The 24,014-nt window shown below is 37.7% G+C and overlaps 1 protein-coding gene across 45 annotated transcripts in view; it reads right to left on the bottom strand.

Annotated features, from left to right (window-relative positions):
* Positions 1-24,014, bottom strand: part of ZBTB20 (zinc finger and BTB domain containing 20) — an 893,822-nt gene that overhangs the window by 138,887 nt on the left and 730,921 nt on the right. Inside the window, exon 1 of one of the 45 annotated variants that reach the window (XM_077118314.1) lies at positions 10,674-11,035. The exons of 43 other annotated variants lie outside the window; for them this stretch is intronic. The gene's annotated coding sequence lies outside the window, so the exon portion shown is untranslated. Of the gene's footprint in view, positions 1-4,195; positions 5,698-10,673; positions 11,036-24,014 lie in introns of those variants that run through there. One more of the 45 variants, XM_077118315.1, reaches the window with a different exon arrangement.

The following is a 24,014-nucleotide window of genomic DNA, read 5'->3' as shown; positions in this document are numbered from 1 at the left end:
GAATATTAGAGCTACAAAAAGATATGGAGTTTTGCAGAAATAAAGGAGGAGGCAGAATTTGCCTCTCTTTGTGGACACAAGGTAAAAAGGATTAGAGCTTGGGAAATGTGGTGCCTGCTTAGGAAACAGGAGTGGTCCAGCTTGTACTGTGCTTAAGCTTGTTGAATCAGTGCCCTCTAATCATAACTCAAATTTTGATAAGATAATAAGAATGGTGATCTGAAGAGGAAGACTTCTAGGAAGGACTTCTTTCCACAGTCCAGGTAAAGATCTTCTGACCACCATTTCTCAAAAAAATTGTTTTCTTTTCCTTTGTCCTTTTCTGGGGGGTGAGGGTGGGGGTGGGGGTGGGGGTGTGGTGGGAGCGCCATAGGGGTAGAAGAGAAATGAGATAAAAGGCTACCTTGGAGGGTCACGGGTCAGGGGAGACGTGTTAACCCCAGAGGGTCTCTCAGGAGCATGTGGATGTGGGTGGACTTTGCTTCGTTCCTAGAATGCCCATTTCTTTGCCCCTGTTCCACCTAAGGTTCGCCTTTGGTATAAAAATAGGACCCCTAGGGGCTTGTTTTCTTTGCTTTCTCCTCAGTTAATCCTGGAACTTCATCTATTTTTATTTTCATAAATCTGTTTTTGTGGTCAGCCTCATGATATAGGAAAGGAGCTAGAAAACCTAGGCTCTGGACTCAGTTTTGCTTAGTTCTGTCATTTGAGGAAGGTTTGTCACTGCTCTGTATTTAAATTTTCTTATGGGCAAACTGAGTGGTTTCAGCCCCCAAAGCATTTCTCAATCTGTTAAATATCTTGTCCCTTTGGAGAAAAATAACACCTGGTACTTTTCTGTAACTTCTGATACTCTTTCACTATTTAGAATCCCTGGTTAACAGAATCAGTATAGCACCACTAGTTAAGATGAATTTGTGGTGCTTTACTTTTTCTTTTGTTTTTTCAAACTTAAAAAAAAAAAAAAGTTTGCCAATAAGAAAGCACCGCAATACAGAAATTGTGCTCCCCCTCCACTCCTGACCCCATGTTTTCAAATTGTACATGTTCCTGTACCGGGTATTCCAATATTCCTTTCTGGAGGTATTGCTAATCCACTCATCCACATTGAGATATCTGAGGTTTCTTCAAGCTCTAAGATGCAACAACTATGATCCTATGACACTGACATTTGCTTTGTCGACACTTAGAGCAGAGCTTTTCAAATTCAAACAATAGTATAATAACTTGTTATAACAATTACACTTATATGCATCTTTAAGCAGATGTGCATAACAGCTTTTAAAAACCATTAATACACTGGACGGCCAAAGCTTATGATGTTGTTCTAATTACCTGCAATAGTAAATTCGACTGTAGTTTATATCCTATAGGAAAAAGTACTGCCTTTCTATCCACTTTCAGAATTGACTCTTCTTATCTATATCTCTTAACCTTGCATCCAGCCACAAGCTTTAAATATCTCAAAAAACTTCAGCCATTTGCCTCCACTCGTAATGGCTCTCGTGTCTCACCTTTCCGACCCTGCCCACGAGTTCATCAGTACTGATGTAATCACACATGCTTCATTGTGGTTCCATTCGTCACAGTGCTCATTAGAATTACCATCACTCCTACTGCACCTTAGTTCGACTAAATCAAATGTGCGTTTGCAATTCGTTGTCATTCTATTTTTTTCACCTAGGATTTTTTTTCCATCCAGAAAGGCAATTCTTTTATCGGATCAGTAGATAACTAGCCTGTCAAATGACTCCAGAAAAATTGGTAGAAAATCATTCCTGGAGGGGTGTGTGGGTGTGCACAATCTTAAACCTAAAGAGGCTGTTTTAAACCCGGGCAGTGGCATTTCACAACATGAATCTACAGGTACAAAATTTCTTAGTGTGTACTCAGTCTTTTAATCTATTAAAACCATTAAGTATAAAGTATGTGTGATTTATATCTCTATGTGTGTTGAATTTAATACAATAGTTAAAATAAAAGATTTTTCAAAAAAGAAATATTAAATCAGTCTCACACTGACCAAGCAAACATTCTGTATTCACTGACTGAGATATAGCCAAAAACACTCTTTCTGTTGTAGTTAAAAATCGGTTTTTTAAAACTAAAAGATTACACAGGTTGCGAAGTTGCAATGTGTCCACTGTGACATTCTATACATCCCTTAACTTTTGCTCTTTCTATGGCCAGGGTACAAACAAAAAATCCACGATAGTTTAAATCTAGGAATTTTTGTTAGGCTAAATTCTCAAAACATAGCTGAAATACAGAATTGAAAGCTTGGCATGTCATCACTTCTGTTTATACCATAAGGCTTACAGGGCCACCTTATAAAAGATATATTCGTTTATTTTCATGTTCAATCAAAAGTGTTGGGTTTCAGGTCTGGAAAAGGATTACAGATTGTTCTCTCCTGGTTATTTTTGGCTTCAAGTATATTGATCATTTTATCATTTTCTTGTTTTAAACTGCTTTAAACACAGCACAAATGTTATTCTCATCATGCCAGAAATGGGTTTGGAATTGATTTTGAGTTTCCATCAATTTTACTCTTTGCTCTCTGTGAGAAGTTTTTCACTTGCTTAAATTTAAAAGGAGGGTTTTGTTCAAAAGATGTCAAAGTACAACATTTAGAGATCCTTAGCTGGACAAGAAAATGAAAAATTTCTAATTTCTGAAAGAATAAAAATAATTTAATTTGTGACCATGGACTTTATTGAAATTAGTGAGGAATCATTCTTACGAATGCAGTTTCGTTCTCTTCGTTTAAGTGTTCCACAAAAGCATGTACCTTCTGAGAAGCCGGCCTGATTGGTCCAGGTTGGCACAGTTTCAGTGTTTGGCCTACGGCGGCTGCTTAGGAATAATTTTGTCTCATCCTTTCTATTTTCCTGGACTGTCCCGAACTCAGACACGTGGTATGCAAAGGAAATCCAAGTCCTTTAAAAATGCTCTTTCTTTTGGTGCTAAAGCCAAACCCAGTTCGACTTTGGCCAAATGATCTTATCAAGATTTAACAAGAGATGTTCAGTAATATTTCCAATCTGTGAGAAGACGTTCCACAAAGGAAGATAATTTATTACAGAAAATATACGCATATTTTCCTTTAGCACGATCAAACTTCTTCTATCGGTACTAAGAATAATATTACACGGACAGGGATTTGGCCATTATTCATTTCGATTAATTTACAAAGAAATAAACAAGCAGCTCTTCCTATATTAAAGCAGATACTGGGTATCTATTTCAGTCATTGGTGAAAATATTATGGTTTCTATTAAAGCACCTTACTAACACAGCTACTTTGCCCTACACTGCGCTGTCGCAATTCAGAATTCATAAGATTTCAGCCAGGTTCTCTAAACTAATTGGATGAAAAAATTGCATTACAGTATTAGGACTCCTTTGCAGAATCAAGTGAAAGGAGATCTGCTCAGTTCAGATATTCTAGAAAATTGCAATGACTACAGCCCAAATACTAAATATTCCATACATTTTTCTACATTTACTGAAATAATCTTTTATATAGTCACTGCTAGATTTAACTTCCCACTTAAGAATAGCAACAAACACAGGGTAAAATTTAGACTGGTAAACTTCATTCTTACCCCATCCTTACTGCTCCTTGTATTATGTTCTGCATCACAGAAAAAACCCACCTCATCGCTTTTGAAAAGTGCCAGGAATCTTTTCCCATAGCTCTCCAGGCCCTCATTTTTATTTAGTATGACACACCTTTAAACAGAGAGCCCCACAAACTACAGTGGGACATTAATTTAAATACAGACTTAGAGGGAAGAGCTCCATCTACTGAACCAGTGAGATCATAGTTTGTACCCTATAGTTATCCCATTCACTACTTTCAACCACTTACAGGTTCTGGAGAGAAGAGAAGAGGTACAGACCTGAGCAGTTACAGAAAACAGCTTTAAGCCTGAGGCCATTTTGGATATTGACCAGATACCCTAAGCCACTTTCCTTTGCCGTTCCCAATCTTCAAAGCTTTTTATGTTTTGATATAAAATAAAAATGGGTTGCTCTGCTATATGAACCATCCCTTGGAAGAAGTAGAAAGCTGTTGGTGACTGAAGGAAAAGCAACAAATAACTGAAGGAAGAGCTACAGAAAGAAAATCTCTCTACCTGGCATGCTGAGCAGCCCAGGAAAGAAGCAAAGAGAAGAGCAGCCAACTTACTCCTTCTGCCTTGCATCATTGCTGGGGAAATCTGCAGCCACCCAGGATCCGCTCTTCTGGGCTCTCCCCAGCTGCACAGTGTTGTTGTGGCATTGGGAATTTGCTGTGGCTTGGGAAGATTATGGGGATATGCTTCAGCAAGCCAAAAAAGTCACAAACAAAATTCAGAAGAAAAAAAAGTACAAAAACAGCTGATCTTACTGGAGAAGCGCTTGATATTTTCCTACATATGGCATTTCCTGGTTCTGTGATTAGAAAAATTATCTTAGCATCTTCATGTTGTTTTTTGGAGATGCTCAGGGGTGGTGCAGTGAGGGCAAAGAGACAGACCGGGGAGCAGCAAGGTAAAGATGACTTCTACTTGTTCGAAAGCTTTCAAGGAGATCACACAATTAAAAATTATCTTCTTAATATATAGAAAATATGGTCATACTCTCTCTGGACTGGAAAAGTAAAAAAAAACTTCTTAACACAGAACAGATAAGTAACAAAAAATTGTACCTGAATAAACTTGAATGTTGGTATAGCCACATAAAATTCAGGCGTATGTAACACTTACGGAAATACATCATAGATAAGGATAAATTATTAGATATAAATAGATAGTAATAACTATGTACATGCATTAAATAGTCTGATGGAGGCAACAGTTAATTGGATTTTAAATTACAGGAAAATAATAAAAAATAAATTAACAAAAGTTTTGCATTAATGTTAATCCTTTCTTTCAGGTAAAATGGAATTAACATAAATGTAAAGCGGCTTTGTATGTGAACATACACCTGCACAAACTATCACTGACTGACATCCAAAGGTAGCATGTTGCTATAGAAATCAGAACTTTCAATTGCTTGAAATTGGTTATTTAAAAATATCAGCATTAATTGGCAGGTTTGTATTTTTTAAAAAAACACATTTAGTTTTCTGGTTCTGTTTTAAAGCATGAAAAGGAAAACAAAGTAGAGAAATGCTGCATATTAGTAAGTATTTTGTAAAAAAAAAAAAAATCATTTGCATTTTTTTAAGAATATTTAGTTCTCCAAACGGCTAATTGGATTTTCTTCAAGCCTTTTCAAGACAAGTTGAGTTCTGAGTCAAGAATGAGAAATTTCACCTCAAAAGGTAATTTGTTTAGATAGTCATAAAGGCCAGAAAAACGAGTTTATCTCCACCATAAATACAATACAACAGCTAATGAATAAATATATTCTGGCAATAATCGATAATTGCAAAGTCTGAGAAGGTCACTGCAGATTTGAGAAAGGTAACCAAGAGAGGAAACATCAAACGGAGTTAATGGAGATAAAGCATTTTGAAAAATGGAAAGTGTTAATAATCACTGACAGGAAAGAATATACTTCCACAATAATGACAACAAAAATGGACCATAACAAAACAAAATGAAACGGCCAAAAACCACTGGAAATACGTATCTCCAGAAGCAAAGTATGACTACTTATTAAGCGAGAGGAGAACCTGCTTCTTTGTCATTCCCTTTGGAAGCCTGGCTTAAAAAAAAAAAAAAAAAAAAAAGGTTGCACAAAAGATACATGTGTTCCTTTTTCTGATATTATTGCAGGCCCACCTAGATTCAGCTTTCAATTCTAGATGAGATCAGGCATGTGCAGACTAGCACATCTTTACTCTGTAAGCACAGAACTGCTATCACTTCCCTGGCAAATTAATTTTCGTATCTCCAAATTTCTGCACAACAGACATCCTTAAAAATCTGATAAATTGCTACTTCAGTCAAATATTTCATGGTGTTAAATTTTGTCTTAATTTGCTCAGCAAATAATAAGTCAAAAAGTTAAGGCAGACTACTACTGTAAGAAAGGAAAAGTTGAACAGTACTTACCCTAAGTATAATGTACAAGCCTTAAGGGGGAATATACTTTTGCTCTATGAAATTTAGAAGGGTGTCCAGGTCTAAACTCAGCTCTAGCCCTTTTCCCTTCTGGAAAACTGAGTAGAGTCGCTGAAGGTGGCTCTGAGAAAGATCACACAAACCAACAGCCTTACCTGTGGCCATTCAGAAGACTGCACTTTGGTGTGTGTTTAAAACTATGAATAAAGTCAGATACAGCGCATGCTCCGCAGGCAATTTAAAAATATTTATAACATTGTTGTTTCAAAAACAAATTTCCTCAAACAAAGCAAAACTCACATTTCTTATCCATGCCAAGTTTAACGTTCTCAGACAAAGCTGTTTTGGAGTTTCCTCTGCGGGGAAAAAGGCTCCTAAAATTTTTTGTTGAATGAAAAATAGTCCTCCTTTCCTTTTTGGGCACCCTTAAAAGGGTGGAATAAAATTTCCTCCAAGTTTCAACAAAATGCACCTCTGGCTAAGATAACAAATTAGAAATTTAAGTCTTTTTTTTTTTTTTTAAATAATATTAGAGAAAGTAACAAGGAACTGAAAACTATGGGTTTAAAGAATGCAATGGTCAAATGAACTTTCAGTGTAGTCCTGCTTGCTCCTATACAAAAATATATCCTGATACAAACAACTATATATAGATAAGATTAAATATACAACCATGTGTACACGTAGAGAAGTTACGTTTTTCTTTTGCTAACTAAAATCTGAACTCATTCTTCAAAACTGAAAATGAAATATAACAAATTTAGGAGAAACCCAGTAATAATGTCAGTAAAATTCATCTGTTTTTTTCTTAGCAAGCATGGAGAGGAAGGCAATCGCATTATCAGTTGGTTTAATTTTGAGTTAGAGGAAATAAAAATTCGATTAAATAAGGTTTTTAAAGTATTATTTGTATCAGGAATGCCTGTGTCATTCCTGACTGTACATTTCTCTCGTTCTCCTCCTTTTGTAGCCCTAAGCATTCCATTTTACCATCTATTACCAAACCCTGCACAGCCCACACATCTTACAGATCCCGGTTGAATCTCCTCCTTAATTCTTAAGTCTCTGAATGAATTTCAGCCCCTACTCTACTTTCCAGGGGTGCTCAGCTGGCCTCATAAAATCCCCATAGACACATCACTCACTATCTCTGATGCTTTCAAGCTCAGCAGAGGGTGCCAAAAAAAAAAAAAAAAAAAATCAACGATTAAAAAAAGTTTATTAAAGTGAAACTAGGAGTGCGGATTTGAAGAAGTTGCTTCTACATGTATTTGCCTCACAACTCAGCACAGGTGTTTCCTAACTTATACTATTGTGCATGCTGATGAGGGGGAGGGTTAAATTAAGGTGAGGGAGTGGGCCAAGGGCCGACCAGCAGGCATTTGGGATCTCAGTTTCATGTGCTAATGGACGGGTTTAAAAATGGACCCCCCAAAAAGCCTAGAATGAGGTTTCTTTTTGGCAGATGATTAAGTCAGTATACTGAAATAATTAAAGCTTTGTCCTTAAATAAAGCATCAGATCAACAGAACAAAAACAAAGATAAAAATTGCACACACATGCTTGCGCACACACACACACTCTCTCACACAGATACACAAAACTAGAGGGTGAGGGGAGAAGGAAATTAAATAAAAGAAAACAAACAGAGTCCTAACAGGCCATTCTCCTAAAAGGAATCTAAATAAAAAGTCATATGATATCTGATAGTGCAGGACACGTCGCCAAGAACTGGAGCGGATTGCCTACAGGAAGAAAGAGCCAGTGTATTCCAGCTCAAAGAGCTTTTCTTTCCTCCTCCTCTATTTTTTTTTCCCCTTTTCTCCTCGACTGTGAATGTGTTACTCTCAGGTCACATCCATGAAGAATCCCAGAGTGGCAGCTATCACCTTTCACTGTACTCTCGATGGCAGAACTAGCTGATAGGAGCTGCCTGACTTGGAATCCAGGGGGCTAGTTCAGTTTTCAGGAACTGCCTCTTGTCTTAGCCCTACTGTCCCATTTATAGACCCCCTTGGTCATATCAAAAGCAGACCCCCAAACCCCTCAAAAGCAAAACAAAACAAAATAAAACAAAACAAAAAAAAACCAAAGCAAAAACCCCCAAAAGCAGGCGTAACGGCTCACAGCAACAAAAGAGTTCAGAGGGAAAAGTAATAATAATAAAAAAAGCCAAAAGAAAATAAAACCTCTCGCTTTCAGTGTAAAACTTGTTATAGCCTGAGTTTCTTTTATTTTAACGACTTTCTTTTTAAAAGTCTTTTTCTTCTTAAGGACTATTTAAAGCATTCAAAATGCTACAAAAATATAGAAAAGTCTGAAGGCAACACAAGAAATTTCCTGAAGAAAACACATAACTGTGAAGAGTGAGCTAGCCTAGAAAATTTTGAATTCACCCAAAGTTCCCCTAATTCTAATGCCTTTCAGTGAGTTCAAGTGCTAACACTGGCCACCTAGCTCTTGTTTTTTCTCTGAGGGTCATTACTGAGGCAACACACACAGAGTAAGATTTCCCGAAAAGACTCCTTGTTATCAAGTTACTTCAAACATAAGGCGCTCACACCTCCCAGACAGAAGGGTTTCCTGAGTAGGCATAAAACTCTGCCCTGATATGTATTAAACCCTTAAGAAGCAGTTATATAAATGCATTCTAAAATTATGGAAACATGCATGTATCTATATTCTTTTCCCTACAGTTCTCCTCCCCAGGGATATGAAAAAAATTATATTTTCAGAGAATGTAAAGAAAAAAAAGGAAAAAGAAAAGAGTTTCTGAATTTTGAAACAATTGTAGCTGTTTTCCAGCTGGTGAGACAGTTATCTGTAGTTAGGTACTGTAAATATATACTTAAGGATTTTTGAGGTCCTTCTGTTTTTTTCCCCCTTGTTCTATTTTGTATCTATTATTCACCTTAAAAATATCACCAAATGACAATTTGGACAGGTAAAAGTGCATCAGGAAGAGAACTTTTAGAAAGAAAATATCTCTGGGATTTATAATTCCAGAATATTAGTAGAAATTATACAACATATACCAAAGATGCAATTGTTTACTACATTTTGCACATACAGTCCACATCCTGATTTCTTTTTTGTTTTGTTTTGTTTTGTTGGAGCATTGATTTGAAAATGATAAGCATTCTGGAGTGTTTGCTACAAACACAAATTCATGGTAAAAATATACATGCATAGGCAAAAAATCAAATGAAGGAAAGCACAAAGCTACATAGCAATCAGAATCGTTGAAAAATCTGTCTGCACTATAATTCCCTTGAACTAGTGTATCATGTATGGGGCAAGTTAGCTCTCTAGGGGGTTGGTCATACATAATTAGATAGAAAAAAAATAAATACAAATATCCACTCCATTAGTACTTTTTCTTAATAATGACAAGTGACACAGGTAGTATCTTCTAAACAGATGGATGCAAAAACTTGTGAGATCGAATGAACCGATGCACTCCATTGGTATTTTGGGAACCCAAATTCCATAATTAACTTTTACCCAAGTGGCAAAAGTAGATGTTCTCACCACATAAATTATGTGGTGGACTCTTGTTCTCTCCTTCACAGGATTTTGGGACCCAGAAAGGGGAAAGAGATGGTAAGGGAAAAGATGCATCCTGAACAACTTTTATGGTGAGTAGAGAAAAATAGCATAGAGGGAGCATAAGATAAGTTGAATTTAGAAAGATTAAAAGAGGAGAAAAGAGCAACATATCCAACTTAATTAGTCTTCTTCCTTTTTATTTATTTTTTTTCATATGTATATATCGGGGTGATGAGGAGAAAAGATAACTGGATTTCTTTTGAATGTCTTTGTGTCTTTATAGAGTGAATGTTCTGTTCCTGTCTCTTTCTTTTTAGGTGAAAAACTAATAAAAATAGAAAAACATATATCAGACATTAAGCTCACTCCCCCCACCCCCCTTCCCTTTGTAAAGAACTCTTTGTTCTCTAGTGAAAATGCTGAAAAATCCCCGGGCAGCTACTCCCTGAAACAAGTGCAAAACACTTAGAGGCTTTTGGGCTGGCTGGGAGCCAGGAGCCCTCCCGCTGTCTGGTTAGAAGAGGAAAAAAAGAAGAGAGAGGGAGAGGGAGAGAGGGGAAGAGAGATGGGGGGGGAGGAAGAGCGAGTGAGAGGTAGAGAGAGGAGAGAGAGAGAGAGAGAGAGAGAGAGAGAGAGAGAGAGAGAGAGAGAGAGAGAGAGAGAGAGAGAGAGAGAGAGAAATTGAGCTTCCTTTAATAGACATAGGAAGCAGTGCTTTTTTTCTTTCTCTTTCTTTTTTTTTTTTTTTCAAAACTGGCGGTCAAGCGTTAAGTAACTCCCGTCTAAATCCACCTGCTAGAAATGAACTTGGGTAACCCCCCAGGGGTGCACAAAGACAGGGAAGACAGTAACATACTCCATACTCTTTCCCACCCCCCGTTGTACTGCTTCCATTCCTTCTGCTCCCATCACACAAATGCCCACAGCTTTTCACGCAGTCCCCTTACCCCCCAACAACAAACACACCAAAATACATGCTCCCTCAATCTCCTGGAAAAAAAAAAAAAAAGCTTTTCCATCTCGGTTGCGACACGGTGATAAGGGGTAGCGAACATCTCATACCTGGTGTGAATGCTAATCAGTCAGGAGTTCTCCTTTTCCCAAGACAGGGAACTGTTTCCTTCCAAATTTATTAGAACCTCCTCCACTGCCTCTTTGAAAAACCTTCTTTGTCACCCTCTCCCAAGTCCCGATACTTCTTTAAAAAAAAAAATGGCTTCGGAGCTCCTTCTATTCTTGATATTGATTCTCTCTCTCTCCCCCCACCCCTCCTCCTCTCTCCTGTCTGTGTCTCTTCTGAGTGGTCTATTGATAAGTCCCTGGAGGCACTGGGTCAGCCTGCCCGTAGGAAACCAGACACAATGCACAAATCTCCGAGTGCCATTCTGCCATCAGCAAGCAGACCACGTTTAGGAGAGAGAGAGGAAAAAAAAAACAGTAGAGCAAGAGACAGAGAGAGAGAGAGAGAGAGAGAGGAGAGAGAGAGAGAGAGAGAGAGAGAGAGAGAGAGAGAGAGAGAGAGAGAGAGAGAGAGAGAGAGAGAGACCAACCGAGGGAGGGAGAGACCGAGAGTGGGGGGGGGGGGGCAATGAGAAGGAGAGGGAGAGACGAAGGAGAGAGAGAGTGTGAGAAAAAGACTGATTGGAACAGGAGGGAGGGAGAGAGAGAAAGGGAGAGGGAGAGAGAGCGCGAGAGGGAGAGCGACACTGCCAGTCAGGTTAATCATCCCTACTTTAATTAGCTGTTCGGCTTAGACATAAAACAATTGAATTTGAATGATCTGTCAGCAGGCTCGGCTGAACCAAAGGGGAAAAGCGAATATTACAAAAAGACTGTTGGTGTGTTCTGATAAGCAATACTGCTCGTACTGACAAATCCTCAAAGGGGGAACTATTAAAACTTACAACTAAACAAAAAGTACAAATACAAATGGCACTAGATAGAGGTCTTCTTTTTAAAAAATGGAGTTTTCTCCCCTAGTTTTATGGACCGCAGATATTTATTTGCAGGTGCTAACATATTGGGGGTCTGCACATAATATGGGAAAGTTTATTAACGATGGTCTAGGAGTGTGGCAGACAGATGCTGCAGAGACAAGACAGGTACAGTCGGATGCCGAATCTAGATCTTAGAGGGAGAGGGATGCTGGAAGAAGAGGCACTGTGGCAAGACATCAGATCAGACAATTCAGTGGGCAGACAGGCAGACAGAATTCAGGCACGGCACGATCTTGTCTAAAAAGGCAAAAGTTCTGATGCAATAATAGGCGCAAAACAATCCATCCATCCTCCTCTCCCGGGTACACGCCAAGGTACAGTTAAAATGGATTAATCTTTGTGACAAACAGAGCTGGCAAGGCAGACTGTGGCAGGCACTGAAGGCGATTTGCAGACCCAGAGAATGCCAGTACTGGATAAAAGCCTCAGAGATCAATCTCTCCAACCCTCGGATTTAGCGGACAAGGAAACTGAGGCCCAGAGACTCAGAGGAATAAATCAACAAAGGCAACAGTGATGTCAATACTGGAACTCAGGGCTCCAAAACCCCACCAGGCCAGTGCTCCTTCCATCCTATCAACTAACCTCCAGTTTTCTTGAAGATTCTGGCCCAACAGGTATGGAGACCACCCATGTCTCTAGGAAAACAAGATTCTTTCATCTGTACAGTTAGGGCTCAAACCTCCAAATTTTTAAAATGTCTATATTAGCCAAATGGAAATATTATTTTTTGTCCATTTGCATGATAGGGGTAAGGATTTAAGTCCTTAGTTCATTCTCAGAGAAAAGCAGAACAATATAGCATTGTGGAGACCCTGTCTCACAAGTACAGCTTGTGTCACAATTCCAAGCTAGCAAAGCCAGTGGATTGATCCACAAAGACCTCACCCAGAGTTTGCAATTTGCTCTATGAACATCATCTGCTATAAATCACCATATAAGAAGATGTAGTTTTCTCATACAGCTCATTTCTAAGATAGAGGCACGCCATGGGTAAAGAGATTGAGCCTTTTACCTAACAATGTAGTTTTAAATCACTGATGAGATTTTCTACTGAAAGATTAGCTGTGGGAAATTTTTCTCATATATTTTGACTGAAAGTGAGCTACTAAAATAGAAAGGGGAAACTGTACTATCTGCCCACGAAGTTGATGGTAGCTTTTTTTGGGATACATATGATCATATTCAATAAGGCTTTCCCTCTCGACAACAATTAATTGAGGGTACAATTCTTTTAAGGGGCTTATGAAGAGGATAGTGCCATCAGATGTTACTGGGGATTGGAGAGATTAACTCTCTTGTTCTAAAACAAGAATCATGGTATACATAAAAGCAAAAAGTATCTCTCAGTCATGCTTCAGCAATGATGTTGCTACTTAGGGTAAAAGAAGCAAACTGAAAGAAATGTCAGGCACCTGGGAGCCCACTCAAAAGGCAAGTAATCTGAGAGACGTCAAAGCCAGAGTAATTTAGTTTATTTGCACAGTATCCTCTCTAACAGTGGTTGCTGTGAAATGCTTAAAACACAGTCAGTCTGTTTGGCGGGAGCAAAAATCAGTGATTTTGACTTTGGTAGATCTCCTGGCCAAAGTATCCGTGAGAGGCAAGAATCCAGAGCAGAGTAACTTAGTAAGTGCACTAGCGAACTCAGTGTAAAAGAGCATGAGCTTTGGAGACAGAGGGTTATAACATTGATGCATCACAGAGACTCTCAGAGCCTCAGTTTTCCTATCTGTAAAAGGTGATAATAATATTGATCCCATAGGGTTACACTGGGGATAACATGAACTAACCTATATAAAGTTCATGGTTGGTCATTCCATGTTAGTTATTATCGTGGAAAGCATAATGAGGGTAGAAAATGAACAAGTTTCTGGATGTGCGGAGTATATTACATACAAAGCCTGCAGATTCAGGGCATGAATATATACAGCCAAGTAAGGATCAAATATACAGACCTTTATTAGAAATGGTTCATAGTAAAGATTATAAATAAATTTTAGAACTCTAAATTTCTAGAGTTTAGCACATTAGGGCACTTTATGGTTGTTTCATTTATTTGTTCCCAGACTTTGGTATATTTCCTGGCACATAATAATGACAATAATAACCCAACATTTTATCGAACACTCAATGTGTGCTAAGCCTTCTGCTAAGTACTTTGCTTTTTTTGTACTTTCACATCACAACAACCCAGTAATTAGGGACTAGCAATAGCTCTATTTCATAGATAAAGAAATTGAGGTATAGAAAGGTTATGTAACTGGCTCAAGATCACACAGCTAGTAAGTGTGGAGCAAGGAAGTAATTCAAGCAATCGGACTCTAAAGCCCACATCCTCAACCACTGTGCTCTTCTGGCATGGTAAGTATTTAGTAAATACGTGTTGAATAAATGAGCAAATTAATTAATCACCACTATTTTTTTTTTCATTTCAAAAACTGATAAAAACCTGTGCACAATCTCTTGAGAGAACCTTGTGCTTTGATCATACAATCTGTATCTCTTCTGTAGCTGTGACAGGTGGCAATCCCTTCCTCAGAAGCCAGGGTGAGCCATGGCCCTGTGTGGGGTTGGAAATAGATGGGGTAAAGAGTGTAGCCATGACCACCCAGGGCTTTTAAATATCTGAGGGCATTTTCAGCACTTTGAGGGTAGCGTTAGCACATGGGTTATTAATTGTCTTAATTCCAGATCGGATAATTACATCGTGTCTCTTTAATTTTTCCCTCACTATGCCATCCTTCACTTCCTGTCACAAATGCGCTCTTCAACAAGGCATAGGAACACATACAAACATATAGTTATATTTAAGGTTTGCATAATCATTTAGGATTTTTTTTTCTAAATGACTAGTGTATAGTAGCCATGAAATAACAAATGAATGAGTAAAAGAATGAAAGTCATTGCAAAATAAAGTTAACTAGTTGACGCTCAGATTTTTGTTTGGCACTGAAATAAACAGATTCTTTAAATCATTTCCTTGGTGACAAGATTCCAATCATTTTTTTTTCTCATGGGCAGATATTTCAAGAACTGATGACCTGCTCATTATAAGCTGATTTCCTTACACTATGTAGTACCCAGCATGAAAAAAACAGCAATGAAAACTCTTGTCTTTTAAAGTAGAAAGTTAGAGTAAGTCCTAAATGGTATAGTATATTAAGTTTGTGGGCTTTAGAACAGTTATTAATTCTGATTTATTTGGCAGGGTTTTTCCTTCTCCAAATATTACTAGAGTAGTCTTCTAATTATAGGAGAAAGGGTCAAGAAAGGGGTCCCTATTTAATAAGCTTAAGAAAGTTCGACAGTCCTAAACAGACACAACCCCTCTTGCTTTCCAAAAGAATTCTCAGTCTTTGAAATATTGACTGTGTCTACATGATAACAAAGGAACTCTCCCAAAGGTGTACATTTTCATCCTGTGCACAAATACATAGATGAGCTGGCTTATTAGTCCTTTTCAGGGTACTTTGTATGAACAATCCACCAAATACAGGGAGTTTGGAAAGTAAGAGAATAATGGGTTAATTTATTTACTGTGCATAAGAGTTTCTAGTCCTTTGCTTCCTCAGCTTTTAGTTCAAAATTCCATGCATACTTTACACATAATAATAAATGCCATAATTCAATGTATATTATAATTTGATTTACTTTCAAGCACCTTTTCTGGTTCAGCTCTGAAAGCCATCCTCCCTAGAAACTTCATCCAAATTATTTTTTGTGGCCCTCTGTAGATCATCATTTAAAGTTGAGGTGACCCTAATGCTGTAGAGAGATTTGCATTAAATGAGTCCTATTTTCTTTTGAGACTCAGTGGCCATGTCCTATGCTCTTTTATGAGAATAGGCCAAACACAAAATAAAAAACAAAAACCCAGTCCTTTCTTATCTCTTTGACCACTGTGATAATAATGACAGTCACTCAGTGACTGTCCTTTAGTTTGTCACTCATGCCTTGAGACTGAAGTCTTTGGAGACAAGGTCATTACACTCTGCTTGGCATATTCAATGTAAGTCTGTTATCACACCTGCCCATAGTGATGAATGATATCTCTGAAGAGCCAGAGGCAACAATTGTTAATTCTCTTAATTCTTTATATGCTACTGTAATTTATTTTCTCTGTGCCTCAAGCTTCCAAGTGTGTAAAAGGGGTATACTATTATCCTAAAACTAGTGATTTGAAACTTAGACTGAAGTAGTTTCATTGAGTAGAATACTAAAGAACAATTAGTAAAGAGCACTTGTATGGGTGATTTTCATACTGTCAACACTACTTTTACAGAAACCTTGGATAACACATTTTGAACTGAAAAGAAAAGTAGACACAATTTATATGGAATATTAGACAAAGCAAGTGAGCTTTTGGTTTTGAATTTAAATGTCAAGTAGGAATAGTCTTATAGGTTTTAAAGAAGCATAGAATCTCAGAGCTAGGAGGTATTTAGGACATTCTCTGGTTTCTTCAGTTGAAAGAGAAGAGCTGAGTCACAGAAACATTATATCTGATGACTTTAAGGGCACACAATTTGATTGAAGCAAAACTAGTACAGGTATTCACATCATCTGTCTCCTGGTGCCATGCTTTCCTCACCACACTTAACAAGATGGCTTACATACTCTTGCCTTCATAGTCTTGGTCACCCCACTGTGATAAATTTTATTAATGAACTTTTAAATCACAGTGCTGTGAAAGGGGCATCATTTTCCTAATATGGTCTAATAAATAAAGCACAAAGGGACTGTACTAAACTGACAGTCCTGCTAAAGGACATCCAAATCATAATCCTTAGCATCTAAGACTGTTACCTTATGCAGCAAAGGATATTTGCAGATCATAAGGATCAATTAAGGATTCTGAGATGGGGGGATTTTCTGGATTATCCAGGTGGGCCCTAAAAGTAATCATAAAATTACTTTTAGGCACAGGGAGAATAAATCACAGTTGCATATGAAGAATTAAGATAATTAACAATTGTTGCCTCTGGCTCTTCCTTACCGGAGGGAGGCAAAACAGTCAAAGGAGGAAGTAGGAGATGTGAGGATGGAATCAAGAGGTTGGAGTGACTCAAGGAAGGGGTCATGAGCCAAAGAGTGCAGGCAGTCTCCAGCAGCTAGAAAAGACAAGGAAAGAGGTTCTTCCCTAAAGTTTCCAGAAGTGACCCGAGTTGCTGACATCTTGACTTTTGGTCAGTGAAACCAATTTAGAACTTCTGGCCCTCAGAACTGTAAGAGAATAAATATGTGTTGTGTTAGGCCACTAAGGTTTTGGTAATTTGTTATAGCAGCAGTAGGAAACTAATGTAGGGTTCATCAGCTGCTTTGATCTGGACTCTCAAAACACTCGAAATACTTCTTAGGTACTTTAAAAGATATATTTTTCAGCTGCTTATGATACAAGAACTTCTTATCTTTTTTTTGATAAGTTCTTGCCACTAAGATTTCCTTCTACCTTGACAAGAAGAAACCTACCTAAACATTGCTGGTTAATGAATCAGTTGTCTATAGATTCTTCTAATCACATTTGCCCACACCCAGTCTTATAATAGTTCTTTATTAATGGAATGGCTATCATATTTCCAATATAATTTCCAGTTAGAAGCCAGCTGAAAGGTTTCACTGTCCAGTTCTTGAGGGTCAGATGATCTGAATTCATTTAAAACAATGAGGTGCTCTTTTGTTAATCCTTTACCCCACATGTGTTCTACTATTTTCCAAGGGGTGTCAGAAATGGAGAAACTGAAGCAATATGAGGTAACATCACGCAAAAATGACCATCATGTGTCATTACTATTCAGTTTCTGCATTTTTAGGGCAGTGCTTTGAAAAGCATGGTCCTTGGGCCAGCAGTATCAGCATTATGCCTAGAACGTTCTTAGAAATGAAAATTTTCAGGTCCTACCTCAGATCTGCTGAATCACATATTCAGAGGTGGAAGTCTGAGCACCTATATTTTAAAAAGTCCTTTAGGTGATTCTGACACCCTGTTGAGAACCACATCATAGGGCAAATGGTATGTGCAGCGTGGCAAGGCTACCAAAAAACATGGGACGCTATCACTTGCTAGATATGTGACCTTATATTATGCTTTTGATTGTTTATCTCCTTATCTGTGAAATGAGAATAAAAAAATAAATAATTGTCCTATATAACATAATAATAGTACAATTAATAATTGCCCTGTCTCTGTAAAAGACTAACATGGCCTTTAATAAGATCATGAATATGAAGACACTTTACAACTACAGAATTATTATTGTGGAAGAAATATCAATTTGGATTGCAAAATGTCCTGGAACCAAGGTGTTGATGATATCTTGGTATTTCCCATTAACTGAGGCTACAAGGTAATAACTAGTAAAAAGTTTCAAGCTCAAGATGCTAGGTCCAATTCTGTAAGCCAAAATGAAGGCTGGAAGTCTGTAGACTTTTAAAGGATGTGATAGTGAATGGAAAACCCACTGACATTGTTTCCTGGACCAAGTGCTGAATTTCTTGATTTGAAACCCTCTATTTGCCAGTTAGCAGAATTTGGTGATAGCTTTGGATTGTATCTTGCCAGTGAAAGTCTGTGACTTGTAGAGTTTAGAACCACGGTTCCATATTAACTCCTGTGCTACTGAGTTTTAGAAGAGTGATCCATGATCTGTTTCATTTCCATACTATACTCTTAAATAAGTGAGATGCTCCAGGAAGCCAGCTTAATGACAACTGGACTGTGTTTACAGTTTTTTCAATGGACAGATATAAATCCTGACTGCTAGGAAGGGTTGTCCAGGTCAAGACTGAGACCCTTTTAGATATTTGAGCCTAAGTTTAGGAGGCTGAAAAAACTCTGACACAACCCAATTCGGGAATCATGGAAAATCATCAGGATTTTATCCAATCCCTGAGTAATGAAAATTCATGGTATTTCCACAGGGCTCTGTGTAAGTGGGAAAAATACCTCAAAAAAGATAGCTAATCATCTCTTTTCCTTCTTGCATGAAATCTGGCTCTTCTGTCTTCTGAAGATTAAAGTTCCCATATCACATTTTGGCAGTCTGTAGATCACATTTTGCTTTGCAGGACATTTGTGGTGTGGCAGGGATTCTACTGGGGCTGCTGCTTCCTCTGAAGCACAAGGTGTGCATCGAGGGAAGCGGCTGTACCTTTTTTTTTGGTGGGGGTGCATGGTCTGGGAATCGAACCCAGGTCTCCCGCATGAAAGGCAGGCATTCTAACCACTGAACTGCCTGTGCACCCACAGTGGTACCTTTTAAGAGCTCTGTGTCCTAAAGCAAGTCATCTGTCCTTTTAAACTTCCTAGAGTTTTTCATTTATAAAATGCGGATAATATGTGTCTCACCACCTCACAAGTTGTTCTGAAGATCAAAAGGGATGATATCTACAAAGTGCTTTGTAAACCACAGCTTCCATTTTGCTTGGCATTATTGATGTTAATATTATTTACTGTTCAGCAGGAGTGTAAAGACATGTACAGGTATTGGGTATGGTAGCTTTCATAATATTAGACATTTTGCTTTTACATATATCCATGATTACCTCATATACTTACACTAGTCTATTTGTCAGGATATAACTATGGCGATAACTAAAGCGGTTATATCCTTTAGCCTCTATATGATCTGTAGGTTGATATGATCAGTTATATGTGAAAGAGACATTCCTGCAGAATTTGTTATGGCTCCAGTCTGGTTAGCTCTACTTTGAACATGTTCTCTAAGTAAGAACAAATTCAGTTTTATTAAATTGAAGAAAGCATGCCATTCAAGCTAACATTGAGGGGGTGAAAACATCTTCAAAGGCATTCCATGGTTGCATAACACCAAATATCTTCTTAGAAATGTCCATTAGTTCAACAAGCATTCCTGAAGGAAAATTTGTAGCAGTGCTACTGTGTGTACAACATTTAAATGGACAGGAATATGTAGTCTGCCACAATGCAAATTACTGCTCAAATTGTCCAAATTTTGTTTAAACAGATGCAAGAATTGAGTTCCACTGAAGAGCTTGTGTGTTGTTGGTATTTAGGTAGTTTTAAGAATATATGGTAACCACCGAACGACTTCTGCACATGGAAGGGACATCATATGTGATATATTTCAATGTAAATCATAATGTAATTGTGCAAAGCATATTATCTGAACATCTTGAACTATTATTTAAACATTTAATTGTTTTACACAAGTCTACCTTTCTGCTGTGTATTCCTTTTTTTGTTTTGTTTCAAAAAAGTGCTTAAAGTTTTTTTCTAATTGGAGAATTTGTGGGTTTACAGAACAATCAATGCATGAAATACAGGCTTTCCCTACACTATCCTATGATTAACACCTTGCAGTGGCGTAATACATTTGTTACAATTGATGAAAGCACATTTTTATATTTGTACTATTCACTGTAGTCCATAGTTTAACTTGGGGTTTGCTGTTTGTGAAGTGCAGTTACATGAATTTAAAAAAAATGTTTTATTCTAGTACCATGTATTAAACTTGACATTTCCCCTTTTAACCACATTCAGATAGGTATATTTCAGTGCTGTTAATTATGTTTACAATGTTGTGCTACCATCTTCACCATCCCATCACCAAAACATTTCCCATCATTTCGAATACAAACCCTGTACATTTTGAGCTTTAACTCCCTATTCCCTATCCCCACCCCATCTCCTGGTAACCTACATTATAGATTCTGACTCAATGAGTGTGCTCATTCTGATTATTTCTTATCAGTGAGATAATACAATATTTTCCTTTTGTGTCTGCTTATTTCACTTAACATGATGTCTTTAAGGTTCATCCATGTTGTCACATGTGTCAGACTTCATGCTTTTGTCATAGCTGAATAATATTCCATTGCATGCATATATAACATTTTGTTTATCCATTCATCAGTTGATGGATGCTTAGGTCTCTTCCATCTTTGGGCAATTATGGGTAACACCACTATGAACATTGCTGTGCAAATATTTGAGTCCCTGCTTTCATTTATTTTGGGTATATACCCAGTAATAGGATTGCTAATTCAAATGGTAATTCTATACTTTAGTTTCTGAGGAACTGCCAAACTGTCTTCCACAGCTCTGTACCATTTTACATTGCCACCAGCAATGAAGGAGTGTACCTATTTTTCCATATCTACTGTATATTCTAACATGATTCTATGCTCCCTGAAGACAAGTCCTGACTTTTACTTCTCTGAATTTCCCACTGCCTCCAGTACAGTCATTTATATGCAGCATTTGCTTTCAGAATATCTGCTGTTTAATTGGATTCACTTCTTATTGGCTGCTCTTGGTGCAATTAATGCACATAAAGTGCCCATAGATGAATGCGTCATAGACACTGAGGTGAAAGTTGCGATTCTTAAATATTTTTAAAATTATACATTGGGCCACTTATTTTTCCCAGGTGACACTTAACCTGACTAATTATAGCAGGGGATGGAAAAAAATGATTCTCCATTAAAAGGCTCATTTTATGTGCAACATTTTTAGGAATTCAGCTAATGTGTCATGTAGAGTCATTTTGCACAATGATGGTGACGGTGATGGGGATGGTGAGGCTCTCTGTACTACAGCTGTGACTGAAAGTATTTTCAATTAAAGCCAGCTACTCACGAAATTACATAAACATAAATATTCACTCCCCCACAAAACACATTTGCACATCCTTAAACTTAAATTAATGCAAAGAAAAGATATATTCTTTTGTTCTAGTGGAATACAAATGATGAAGACTAATAAATGAATAAATAAAGCACTGGGTAACCAAATCAATGTCTGCTCAATTCTGGTCAAGAAGGTGAAGTGAGGCTTCCCTTTGAGTCAGCGAATGTAGTGGATAAAAAGGATGTGAATGGCTGGGGGGATTTCCCGAGGCCATTGCAGACCAGCTCATACACAGTTAAGAGGCTCATTTTCATGAGGCTTTTGGTTGCATTTGTAACACTTGCTTTAGGTCCCCTAGAGCATTAAATGCTACATCACAGAACTACAAGCACAGGCCTAAATGTGAGAAGATACATTACAAAATTCTTTTTTATTCAGCTCCAAAGATCCAGGACTTCGTATTTATGTTGAAGATTGCTTTTCTCCTTCCTTTTTCTGCCCCCCACCCCACTCCTTCAAATAAGACTATTAGGAAGGGACTTTCTGTTTTCGCTAAAAACCTAAATTCTTGTACTTAAAAACATGACCAACTGTGAAACCTGCAGATTAGTATAGTTAATTATTTCCATAGGTAGATGATATTTCATTAAAAAAAAAAAAACAACCTAGTCTGACTGGTAAATTTGTTCTAGATTAAGGATTTAGCCACAGTTTGTTGTGTATTTGTTCTCTATTAGGCTTGGTGCGTATTAATTGGTACATATTTTAGCATTTCACTGCTGCATTAAATTATTAATAATTTGAAATTATTAGCTGGCACTGCTGCCATTTTTCTGAGCAGAGCCACACATTTCTTTTAAGTTTGGTTCAGAACAAAAAGTCTGGAATTTAATTTGTCAAGGAAAACAAATGTAGAAAAGGACAGACATCACCAAAACAGTGAAATGCAATCTTAGAATGATTAGGGAGAACAGCAGCTCAAAAAAAAAAATGTAAAAGATAGGTACTCCCGTGTTTTGCAGAAAAAGAAGCTGAGGCTCTGAAAGGTTAGACAACTTCTTCAAAGTACACAGTTAAGAAGTGACAGAGCCGTGCATCAAACTCAGGTTTATCTGACAAAGTCTGTTCTCTTTTCTTTTACCTCCTCCATTCCCAGATATTTAATGTCTCTGGCTATTCAGAAATTTGAGATCTGCATCTTGCTCATGGCATGAAATAAGAATGACGACAATTGTGTGTGTCTTGTGGGCATGTTATTATTAGCACTTGCAATGTGCCAGGCACTATTCTAGGTATTTTACACCTATTTATTAAGAATTTATAACATCTCTATAAGGTGGAAATTAATATTATTGCCCAATTTTACCAAAGATAAAATTAAGGCACATAGCTGGTAAGTGGCAGAGCCCAAGCTCCTTTCCACTAAATCGCCTCTTAGAAGATGACAGATCTCACATATTAATCAGTGAAAATCAGGGAAAAAAGACTCAATTTAGTGGGAAACCCCCATTTATAGAAGAGAAAGTCCCCAAAGCAAGGTATCATGGTCTGGAACGTGGAAGAGACACTTAGTGCAGGTGGACTTTCTCAAAGCACATGCAAAACCATCAATAAATAAACCCAATTTAACTCAATATATATTTAACGAGCACCTGCTATGAGTGAAGTAGGTCTGCTGGAGTTAAGCTCTAGAAAATAGCTACATTGATAAGAAAGAAGCCATGAGATGAATATTTAGAATATGGGAGAAAATAAACACCATTCAACTAAAACACAATGCAAAATAACATGACTACCATAAAGGGTTGCTATGAAAATTCTGTAGAGTTCAGTGGCTTGAAGCATATCACTTGGTGGTGGAGATTGAGAAAAGTTATCTGAAGAAAGCAGTGTCTGAGATGGCCTTTCGAATTTGGCAAAAATTCCAAGAGCTAGAAACTGGAGAGATAGGTTTTAGGTAAGGGGTACAGCATGAATGAAGGCATGGAGATAGGAAAGCACAAAATGTTTCTGGAGTCAATTTCATTAGCTCTCAGAATCCTCTAATGATAGTGGCAGGAGTTTGAGATGCTGTGAATGGACCATGTAGCTGGAAATGTCTAGATAGCCACTGGAAACCCATGTCTGCAGTACCAGTGTACAGGCCAGGACTATATAATAATATCTTCAGGGAGGTGATCCAAATGCGCAGTTTCAGCTGTCTTGGTTCCATGAAACTGCCCACAGATTTTAAGAATGCAATGAGGGGAGAAAAATAATAGGTAAACTTCAACTTTGTGGGCAGATGGAGAGAGAACTGATGATGGGGCAAGAAAGATCATTCAGTTGAATAAGGGACCCATGAAAACACATGACATGGAGCCCAAAGGTGAAGAATACACCACAGAAAATGGTCAAAACAGTCAAACCTGAAACAGTGAAGCCAGCGCTGTTGAGTGGAAAAGCTATATTTAGGAGTTGAAGTATTCACCATTGTACTTATGAGGATGAGGTAGTCCTTTTGAAAGGACTACCTCATCATATTCCTTTCTACTTTTCCCCTAAATGCATGCATACACAAACCATACACATACACATTATTTTTTTTTCTGGGAAAAATAGATCTTTATTAACTGGGAAGTGCCCAAACTATATTTGGAAGTTTTAAGAGTAGTCACTAAAGCCCAAACTTTATTGTTTGGTCTTTATTTTTTAAATGACTGACTTTTTAAACCCTTGGGTCAATTATTCCATGAAGGGAATGTGAATTCGTATTTCATTCAAAAAATATTGTTGAACCTTTCCTCTCTGCCAGGC

The sequence above is a fragment of the Tamandua tetradactyla genome, chromosome 10 (genome assembly GCF_023851605.1).
Source record: "Tamandua tetradactyla isolate mTamTet1 chromosome 10, mTamTet1.pri, whole genome shotgun sequence".
NCBI classification, from domain to species: domain Eukaryota; kingdom Metazoa; phylum Chordata; class Mammalia; order Pilosa; family Myrmecophagidae; genus Tamandua; species Tamandua tetradactyla.
This window is presented reverse-complemented; position numbering and strand designations above follow the sequence as displayed.